The sequence below is a fragment of the Rhinopithecus bieti genome, unplaced genomic scaffold (genome assembly GCF_001698545.2).
Source record: "Rhinopithecus bieti isolate Rb0 unplaced genomic scaffold, ASM169854v2 scaffold_27898, whole genome shotgun sequence".
Lineage (NCBI taxonomy): Eukaryota > Metazoa > Chordata > Mammalia > Primates > Cercopithecidae > Rhinopithecus > Rhinopithecus bieti.
Window position 1 is genome coordinate 1,660,126 of NW_016812636.1, and position 11,662 is coordinate 1,671,787.

The window sequence follows — 11,662 nt, forward strand, 5'->3', positions numbered from 1 at the left end:
TGTAGATTTTCTGTAATATATACTGATTTCAGGTAGTTTCTTTATTGATATATAGACAAAAATAACAAATCTAGAGATACAAAAATATTTTCAGTTTAGGAAATAATTAGAACATTCTATTTTTTCCTCTTCTTTTAAAAAGTAACAATAGAAAGAAAACTCACTTAAATATTGAATGATAATAAATGTTTTATCTTAGTTTTGAAATTTGATCAAATAGTAAATTTATTACAATGTATTCATATATTCAGTAATCAATGACATATTTATGTAAGTCTTGAATGTTTAAATAATCTTGTTTAAAAATTTTGAAACATTATTTTTTCTAATTGGATAAAAACTCCCTTTTACAAATCTCTCACATGGTTTCTTTTAATTGAAAACTCTTTTTTCAATTACATGTGAAATACAATTCTATTAATAAACTATGAATTCATATACACCTTTTTAAAGCATTCAATTATTTGGGCAAAGCAATGCAAATGTATAAACTCAAAAATATAAACTATGATGGTTAATTTGATGAAATATATCTCATTAAATTGTAAAATGCAACAAAAGTGTTTCTTCTATAGCAAAATCTTAGTTTCTGTTAAACACATATTTTTAAAAATCCTGCGTGACCCTTTCTTAAAGAGGTAAGTTCACTAATAGACCAGTGAACTATTTTCTAGAAACCAAATTGAATTTTGAAATAAAATCATTGTCTAAAAAGATGGAGACATATACCACATAACATAAAACTTATGTCAGTTCATATATGGGAGAAAGTTATCTTTCTGCTATGATTCTACAATAAAAAATATTCATTTATATCCCACAGCTTAGTAAATCAGAGGACTATGTAATCTTAGAACTTTTGTTTTTAATCACCCCAACATTTTTTTCTAGAATTCTTAAATTGAAAATTAAATGTCATGCTAATAGTGTTTTGCTTCCTTTAGAAACAAAAGCATTGTTTACAAAAGGCATTATCTTTGCATCTGACAATATACAATTTCATTTTTCATTCTAGTTATCTTCAAACAATTTAATAATGCATTCTTGCCACCTCTTTCCCAAAGCCAAATAGATACCTTGTCACCTTAAAATATTTCACAGAACAATTGCAGCCTTTAACATGTAGAACATAGCTCTCTGAGAAACAGGGTACTTTCTAGTGCTTGTGATCTATAAACGTCATTGGATAAGAAATCAGGTGACTCATGAATGCATCCTGGCCTCGTTAATTTATGTTGATGGGTGGTATGAAAAAGATAAGGAGATGCCAAACTGGTGAGTTGTCTGTGACCAAAAAGAATTATTTATTTTGTTGGAACCATGTAACCTAACACTAATATTACTTTTAGATAATATTGGAAAATTATACATTAGATAACATTTTCTAGAAATTAAGCTAGTTATTTTAAAGTAGAGTTTACTGTCTTGGCTAAGGGACTGCAAACACAAAAGCATGCAGGGGTGAAGTGGATAAAGTCGAAGTACATGGCTGCAGTGAACTGAGCAATCCAAAATATCACCAAAAACATGTTTCTTTAAACAGTCTACTGGCAACCTTACCCATGGCTCCCATTTCTGGCTTCTTCCCGAAGGCCTGCCATTCTTTATGCTACTTATCAGGCTTTTCAAAAAAGCAGGAGTGGGGGCAAGGTGCGGTAGCTCACACCTGTAATCCCAGCACTTTGGGAGGCTGAGGCTGGTGGATCACTTGAGGTCAGGAGTTCAATACCAGCCTGGCCAACATAGCAAAACACCATCTGTACTGAAAATAGAAAAAGTAGCTGAGCGTGGTGGTGGGTGCCTGTAATGCCAGCTACTCGGGAGGCTAAGGTGGGAGAATCACTTGAACCCACGAGGTGGTGGTTGCAGTGAGCTAAGATCACACCAGCTACTCATACTCTGGAGGCTAAGGCAGGAGAATCGCTGGAACCCACAAAGCGGTGGTTGCAGTGAGCTGAGATCGCACCACTGCACTCCAGCCTGAGCAACAGAAACTCATCTCAAAAAAATAAAAAAAAAGTAGGAGTGGTGGATATTTTTGTCAAATCTAGGAAAAGTGAAATTTCTTCTAGAAACAACCTGAATTATATTAAAACATTGACAATATATGAGTTGGGTAGATGAGTTTTACCTTGATGAAAGGAGATATTTCCTTTTTTTTTTTTTTTAACTAAATTGCTTTTATACAAAGTTTACAAATTAAATCTGCATATAAGGAGAGTTAAATTTAAATATTAATTTTAAGATTTTTGGAAAATGCAGCAATCGTTCTGTTCATGTGAGAGATAACAAGTCTAAGCCAGATATTTAGTCTTGTTCTGTGCAGGCAGGAAGAGCTCATCTGGATTCCCTGGGCTTCTTGGCATTCTGACTCACAATATCTTCATCAGTTTTCTAGTGATACATGAATAGAAGCGTAATAAAAGGTAAACCAAGGGCATAGTCAGGAGTTCAGGGGAGCCTAGGCATTAGTCCACGTGGGAGAAAGAACGTAGACTTCCTAAGTGGCCTAGGACTCTGAATGTTGTGTCAGTGACGCTGGATGTATCCAAATAGACTCATAGAAGAGGCCCTGGGAGGAAAAACTGGAGCATGGATGCGGGATACTAGACATAAATACTAAAATATATGTTGAAAAATTTAAATAATACCATTTCTGAGCATTCTTGTGGTTTCATAACTTTATAGAGCTATGACATATACTAGAGTAATCACCACTTATCAACTTCAGTGAAACGAGTGGGGCCGGGGAATTTCATAGCTTTCCAAAATCTAAAATGCATATATTTATGCACAGAATTTGTAGGTTACTTGAACATACTGTATTTCTCTCAGATTCTAACTAATTCTTAGAGAACTGTATTTCTCTCAGGTTCTGACTTGTACTTAGAGAAGTTAAATAACTGACTATATAGATGTACATATAGAAAATGGTTGGTCTGGGATTTAATCCAAGGTCAAGATTAAGACCTGACCAAGGTTCAGTCTTGATCCAAAACTTTTAGTCCAATATTTTCTCCACCATAAATCAAGAGTTTAAATGAACATTGGATTCGAATTCCGACTCTACTAATTCTGACTCTACTAATGATGGGCATAGGTACCCATATTATGGGGCTGAGATTTGGCTATTTATTTTGTTTGTCTTATTTTGTTTTGTTTAAATCCCAGGTAATTTCAATTTATAGCTAGGACTGAGAACCCCTGGTTTAAAATCTAAGAAAACATAATTTATTTTCCTTTTCCTTTACTTTCATATATATTCTAATAAATGTCAGTTGTTATTAAGCCTTACATTTATATACTCACAATACATAAATATGTAAATACACAATTCACAGAAATATGTTTATGTGCTTAATTATCCATCTCAAAAGCAGATTTAGAGGATTTAGGAGAAATGCAGCCTGTGATACCAACTCGAAGAAAAAATGGGAAGTATCCTTTTGTAGTTGGTTCTACCTAGATTCTGGTGTTTCCATCCGGAGGGACTGAAAAAGAGCTTCTATCCATTGATTATCTATAATGTGCCTTCATGCTTATGGAGAGATTTCTTCATTCAGATTCTCCTGGAAGAAGCCATTGAGTGATAATGAAAGTCTCATCATTAGGATTGCCAAGTTTAGTACATGAAAACACTTGTATTAAATGTGCTTATCTGGCAACACTACTCCTAAGAGCTTGGCTCTCAGATTCATCTCTGGTCCAGTGTTTTTAGCTCTCTTCCCAGATGAGTGATGGCAACTGCCCTGTCTGCAAAAGGCAAAATATCATCTTTCTTTTCTTCAGAGACACTGACCTAGCTGAAATGTTTCTCTGCACAATCCAAGAGGAATCAGACATTTACATCAGTGAGAACCACATTTGTGTCTGTGATACTGTTGAGCAGTCCATAGGGAGATGACTGATTTTTAAAGCAGTGGTACTTGTAAAACAGTAACAGTAAGGCTTAAAACAAATTAATGCCACAAGTGATTTCCTTCATTCCTTAATGTAAAATCGTCCTGCATGTAATTCATAGTAACTGAAAATGGAAAGCAAGCGGTAGTTAGACAGTAGCTCTTTCTTCCACTAAAAAGGTTTAAAGGCTTCAAGTTTGTTTTCTATGTACTGTCTGACATGGCCATGCAGATATTCTTCATTCAAAATTATATCCCCTCCTAGGGTTTCAGTGACTGAAAGAGGAAAATTTCCTCTTATTTTAAATTTCCTTTAATGGATCACAAATCAAATTTTATGTACACATAAACTCAAATTAAGAGCCTGTTTATTGTGAAATTGTCTTTAAAAAGCTAACTCTAACATTAATACAATTTAGTCCCTATTTGTAGTCTGATGGTATCTAAAAAAAGTTTTGGATAAAAGTAAATCTCTACACCTTCAAATTGAATGTTGCAGCCAATTGAGAACCTGTGAGAAATTAAATTGAGAAAGATGTTTTTGAAGACCCATTTCAGGAGAAATGAATTCCTGTGTCTTGAGAACCCTAAAGCAGATAAGAAAGCAAGGCAATGGATCTAATTCTGTTTGGAGTATAAAATTCCTGCAATTGAGGATATATAAGAAAAGATTTATCTTGTGTCTATTTGTCTTGAAGTTCAGTTGAAATCTGGTTCTAGAGAAAAAGAAAGATACTAATTTCCAGAGAGAGCAATTGTGTCTTTCAGAAAAATTGTGCATTTCTTCCCAGTTGAGATGTCTCAAAATTAAATGGTATTGTGCAAAGCTTCATTATCTTGTTTCTCTTAAGAATCAAGCCCTGTTTTTCAGAACAGTTATCCAATATCCTAATAGGTGAAACATAATTTAGAACACCCTATAAGACCAAGATTTGCCAAAACAATGTCTATTTAAATACAGAATTACTATTTAATATAGAATTCAGTGTGGATAGTAATGATGAACTTTAAGTGAAAAAAAAAAAAAATTAAAAGAACAGAAACTCCATAATGGATTAGGTCTAATACAGCCTTTTTGTCATGAGTGAAGAGGCTAATGTAATATAAGCCCTCATGAGTAATCAGATGTCTTCTGATGAGTGAATTGAAATGTCATAGCAGAAGTAATCCACTATACATTTTATTATGAATTTTTGTGGGCAGATTTAAATTTATTTTCTGATTCACTTAATTTATGTAATCAAAACAAAATCTAAAATGCATGGAAAAATCAATTTTGGTAATAGGAGATTTACCCCAATATATGTATTCATTTCTAACGTTTTCTTTTTCTCATTAGTTGACTGGGTTATAATTTGTGCTTGTCATTCTTCATAGCTTTGTTTCTGGTTTTTGCTAAAGGCCACAAAACTGCATACATCAGGTATTTCCAACAATACTATGCTGTTGTATGTGCACTAGAAATACCCTGGTGCTTTTGGTAGCTCCAATCAGATATGTCTTATACATGATTTGTCAGATTCCACAGATAAACTGTATTTTTGCAAAACTAGATTTTAAAAGATTTAGTCAATTAGAAATATATGTGGCTATTTGGCTTCTACTGTTTTGCTCTTAACTCATCTAAGATCTAATGCTAAGACCATCCTATCATCATGATCTTTGGTGAGAATATAATTGCTGAAAATGTTTTGAAACCACTAGGTCAGTGATTAAGAACAAAAAGGATTCAGTGTGACATTAAAGTTCCCATACAGCGTCATGATTTACAGGAAGTGGGGATTTAACCGGGTTCACTTGAAAAGTACTGAATCTTAACTTCTCAGGGTTCTTGTTGTATGTTAGTAGGATATGCTTTAATGTGGATCACTGATCTCTTTATCATAATCATTTGTTTCTAGTACACACCTGTCTCATTCTTTCATCTTTTAATACATCACTCAAAACAAATGACTCAGGGCTGGGTGCAGTGGGTCACGCCTGTAATCCCAACACTTTGAGAGGCCGAGGTGGTCAGATCACTTGAGGTCAGGAGTTGAAGACCAGACAGACTAACGTGGTGAAATCCCGTCTCTACTAAAAATATAAAGATAGCTAGGTGTGGCGGTGCGTGCCTGTAATCCCAGCTACTGGGGAGGCTGAGGGAGAATTGCTTGAACCTGGGAGGCAGAGGTTGCAGTGAGCTGAGATCACCCCACTGCACTCCAGCCTGGGCGACAGAGCAAGACTCCGTCTCGAAAAGAAAACACAAATGATTCAGAACATTTTAAAACTTGTTAAGTTTTATCCTTCTTGAGCATATATATGTGACAGCCAGTTGAATTCCAGATGTTTTCAGCTTATTTTGGTATCTAACACCTGATACTCCATAAATAAAACAGGCAGAAGTTTTGTTGACTGAGTATTTTGTGATCGCATATCTGGATAACTTTCAAAATGACCAGTCAGTGGTTTTAAGGTTTTGATCCCCATCTTGTATCGTATCATTCATGTATTGTTGGCAAACGATGAGTTTTACGTGTATTATTTGGAAGCATTTTATGAAATCAGTTTTATAAGTGCCTTTAAAAAAACAAAAAATCTCCCATGGCTGTATCTAAGCAAGGACACAAGAGAAGGTGAATGAGGGTGTTTTAATGTTTATTTTTTGTCTTACCTTTCAATTCACACATAAACCAATACGGAAGTAGTAATATCTAATGTAGAAAATAGAAACCTATATATTTTTAAAGATTTTTGAGTGAGTGTGACTAGACAAGTCAGATAATTTATCGTTTTCATTCTTAGGCCATAAAGATCCCTCTGGCAAATTGAAGAGTTTAATGACTACATATTTTCCTAAACTTTAACTGTCTTGAGTGAAGGGTACACATAGTTTGCACTATTGGTGAGTGAAAATGTCTAACTTGAGCAAAGAGAAAACAGTCCTCCTCTACCATGAGAGTGAATAGAGACATACATGTCAGAATTCAAGATGGCAGCTACTCCTGGAAATTATGCAACACACAGTTTAAAAATTCAGAAATCTTAATTATCACCAAATCTAACAATCTATGACCTTTGTTTACCTTTTCTGTTGACTTTTAGACTCATGCTGAATTTCATAGCTGATAATACAAAGCTTATCTTCATTTCTTAAAATTTCTAATTGGAACCTAGCAGCTGTATCCATAAAAGAAAATGCTTCTTGTAGCCTACTCCACTTTCCATCAGATAAAGATGAAAGGGACAAGATAAAGCCATTTGTTATTTCAAGTACCAATTTTTATTTCATCACTCAGGATGGGTAAGGGATGCTGTGTTAACAAACAGTCCCCAAAATTTCAGTGTTTTTTCCATTTAATTTTTAATTGATACATAACAATTGATGTTACATATTTTGCGAGGTATATAATAATGTCCTTTTGAACATATAATATGCAGTGGTGTTCCATTTAATTTTTTAATTGATACATAACAATTGTACATATTTGTGAGGCATATAATAATGTTTTGATACATGTAATACGCAGTAATCAGGGTAATTAGCGTATCTATCATTTCAAACATTAATCATTTCTTTGTGTTGGGAGTATTCCGTATGGTCCTTCTAACTATCTGAAATTATATAGTGTATTATTGTTGACTATAGTCATCCCGTGGTGGTATAGAATACTAGAACTTATTCCTCATATCTAGCTGTAATTCTTTATTTTTTCACAAATCTCTTCCTATCCCTACCTTCCCCAACCATTCTCAGTCTCTAGATCAGTGTTTTTTTGTTTTATTTTGTTTTGTGTTTTTTGGTTTGTTTGTTTTTGAGTCAGAGTCTCGCTCTTGTCACCCAGGCTAGAGTGCAATGTTGCAATCTCGGCTCACCACAACCTCCGCCTCCTGGGTTCAAGCAATTCTCCTGCCTCAGCCTCCCGAGTAGCTGGGATTACAGGCGTGCACCACCACGCCCGGCTGATTTTGGATTTTTGGTAGAGATGGGGTTTCTCCACATTGGTCATGCTGATCTCAAACTCCTGACCTCAGGTAATCTGCCTGCCTCGGCCTCCCAAAGTGCTAGGATTACAGTGTGAGCCACCGTGCCCAGGAAGGATCACTGTTTTTAAAAGCAAACTTTTTTTAAAAAAGGTCTAAGGTCTATCAGTCCTTGGGCTACATGCCTATTTCAGTTTGGCCGGGGCCTTGCTCTGGCATAAGTGTTGACTTTCCTTCAGTATCCAGGGTGAAGGAATGCCGACACCCTGGTGATAGTGGCTGAGGGAAAGGAGAGTTCTGGAAGTTTTTGTAACAACATAAATCCCTCAGCCCATAGTAATGCATGCCATATTCTGTTACAACTCATAGGTTACAAGTCACATACCACACACAACCACAAAGAAGTCAGAAGGCAATCTAGCCATGTTTCTGGAGGGGGGGAGCCCACCACAAACATTCGGCAAGCACTGAAAATGATTATCCATATACCACCTGCAAATTGAAAACCCCAACTTAGATTCCATTGCTACCCATCTTACTTAGTCTACATGCTGACTTGACTCCATATTTTAGTTATTGCCTTTTTAAAGAATTGCATCTAGCATTTGGCCTTCTTCTTTAAGCAGAGTTCTCTTTTACGTGTTATTGATGTGTTTTTGTTTTAAGGTGTTTTATCTTAAGTCAAAACCAACACTAGTGATTATGTCATTAGTTACTAAACCTCATAATTATAACATTGATTCAACAGGATTACAATTTATGCATGAGATTCTGCTATCAGGTTGTTCCGGGAGATGTTCTGTGACTCCAAGACTTACAGCTTCTGTGTCTTGCATGTCATTTTACAAATATACCAGAGAATAGACTGTGAATCACAGAATTCTAACATCATAGGGTTGACAGGGAAGTGTTAGAAAATATATCATCTATTTCTTGTATTTTGACAAGACTGTACACAAGGCATTATATATCAAGCCATTGAGGGTGGGAGGGCAGAGAGAGAGAAAATTATTTCCCAAAATTGTTTCATTCAGTTCATCATAGAGCAAGGTTGTCCCATATAACTGCTGTAAGGAATGTGGGTAGGGATTGTCTTGTGAAAAATAAACTTATTTTTGGTTTGTATTTATCTCATTAGCAAAATTAGTATTGTTTAAGTTCATGAATATTCTGAATAATAAAAAAAGTGAAAATAAAACAATGCGGTATAGGGAGAAGAAAGCTGGATCACATTACTGTGATCCCGGAAGTGCCTTAATGTCTTCAAAGCCTCAGTTTCCTTCTCTGTACAATGGAGGAAACAAAAATCAACCTTTTGCAAACTAATAATATGAACTTGGAACTACACAAAGGTCTTATTTGCAGAACAGTCTTAGAATAACGACATAAATAGAAGCATGGTAAGTGTAACTATATATAAACAAGCACACAATTTTAAATGGAAATTAAATTTCATTATTTAGACCACATTGATTTTATCAGATCAATCTACTCTCACATATTTGAGTTACAAGGTCTGAGGGTGAATGGCATTGTGTGATGAATTCCAACAAGTCTGGGCTTTACTTAATAAAATTTTACAGTGTTGGACCAAACAGTAAATGCTTGTGAAGTTGATTCGTTCGTCTCTCAACTTTGAGATGCTTAATCAAATAAAATCATTAAATTTGAAAGCTAGAAGTGACTTTGAATTCATATCCTCTAATCCCTTCACTCACATTTTTTTAAAACTGTGCTGTTATCAGTTAGGAATTTTATTCAACTGCTAGTAAAAGATTTTTGAAAGTTAATGCTGTATACAAATTATGAATATATACCTCCAAAGTTTTGGCAAGTTTCTCGGCCTTCCCAATGTAACTGGCTACATGGATGGCAAGGTTTGCACAACATCTTATGTATGGAATAATAAGAATGACATTCAACTAAGAAAGCTGATTTAAAAAAGAAAGAAAAGAATGATAAAAGGCAAAAGGGTAAGAGGCTGATAAAAAGAGCCAGGGTTTTTTGCTTGTAACTTATTGCCCAGCATTTTTTTTTTTTTTTTTTTTTTTGAGGTTTCAATACTTTATTCAAGTTTCTGTAAGTGATGTGAATTACACCATTTGAAGGGGAGGATCTAATTCCACACAAAATGGAAGACTCTAGAATGTACCCATTAAATTGGTAAAAAACAAATTGATGAGAATACAAAAGAAGTCCAATTTAGCTTCTGACTGTTGTCACCATGTGATTACAATCACACAGACTCTTCCAAGCTTATAGCTGGAGCTCCTAGAAACTATTTCTTACTCTGGTGCAAGGGCAAAAAAAAAAACACAACACAAGAAGGAATAAGTCCTGAATTACTGGCTTCATCACATCCACCTTCTCCACCCCAAAATGGCACAAAAGAAACAGTGACCACACCCTGCAGACCATTTAGTGTAAAAGAGGTGACCACGATGAACTGGGGTGGGAACAGGTCATGAAGATCTGTCTAAAAAGTCTCATTCACGTGAGTTTGTACACACTGTCAAGCAGCGAGTCTCTCTTCAATTAGGGTTAGGAAACCAAGGTTCGATTCTCAGGAAATCATAATTTAATTCATTTACTCACTATGAATTTACAAAGTGCCTACATATTATCACCTACCACTTGAAGGCATTTCTACATAAAAAAGAAACTTGGCATCTCAAAGGGGCTACCGAGTTCCCCCCAAGTCTACCACTGAAAGTACCTTTTTTGGAAATGCGTTTCTTCTGTCCCTCTGAAAGGGTAACATCTTAAAGATGAATCATCTTTAACCTGGCGGTCTAATATATGTAGCAATACTTGCATCCCAGACATACAACATTAAAAGATACACTAAATTCTGAAGGTAGCTATGCTGCAAAATAGTTTTAAATTAAACAATTGTACAGTATCCGTTTATGCTTGAAATTTCAGTCCTAGACCAAGCTTGTGGCCACCAGCATTGACGTTCTTGCCATCCAGGAGAGCTGACAGTGTCAGTTTGATACCTGGCTTTAGGGTCTCAGTGTATCCTAAACCTATCAGGCTGGAGTTGTTCACTGTAGTCGAGAAGCAGGCTTGAGGGTCAATCAGATACTTGCCTGTTATTCTGAAGCACGTGTTACTGATTTCTGCTGTCCAGACGAGATGGACAGCGGTCTCCAACTTCTTGTTCACCTTCTAGGAAATGGAGCCACCAAACTCTGTCCCCTCATTCACATTAGTGTGAAGCTGGAATTCTTCAGTCTTGTAGCCAACTGCAGAGTTGCTCTGGGTCACTCAGGAAGGACTTTGCAGTCTCAAAATTCATCTGTAGCCGGCCAGCCAGCCCTGTAACCCGGCAACCCAGCACTGGAGCACCCCGGATGGAAGGCCCAGCAATGTGGAAATCCACGTCACAGCCCAGGTCAATGTGCTCCCGCTTGTACCCTGTCTTGATTTTAGCATTTTCCCCCCAGTGTTAGGTGAGAAGGATGAAGGAAAGGTCAGCCTCAGTCCACGGTCATCTCGGTGCCTAGTGTGTTGTCGGGGTTCCGTTTCTCCGTAGGCCTCAAGCCGCACTCGTCCGTCTGTGCTTGGATTCCAGACTGCCCGTCACTTTGGTGATCTCAGTGTTGGCTGAGCCTGAGCTTGCGAACTCCAGTCCATCCTCAGATTTCGTTTTCAAATCAAGCTTTGTTAAGCCAATCCATAGCCCTTGGTGAAGACATCCCAGCAGACTTGCCAAGATCCGCCTACGTGGGTGGCACAGCCATCTTCCGCTCCAAGGCGGTGGCGGGGGCTGCTCGGGGTTCGGCGGGGTTCGG

At 36.4% G+C, this 11,662-nt stretch overlaps 1 pseudogene; it reads right to left on the minus strand.

Moving 5' to 3' along the window:
• Nucleotides 1-10,772: 10,772 nt before the first annotated feature.
• LOC108545124 (voltage-dependent anion-selective channel protein 1 pseudogene) lies at nucleotides 10,773-11,611 on the minus strand (annotated as a pseudogene).
• Between the last annotated feature and the right edge of the window lie 51 nt (nucleotides 11,612-11,662).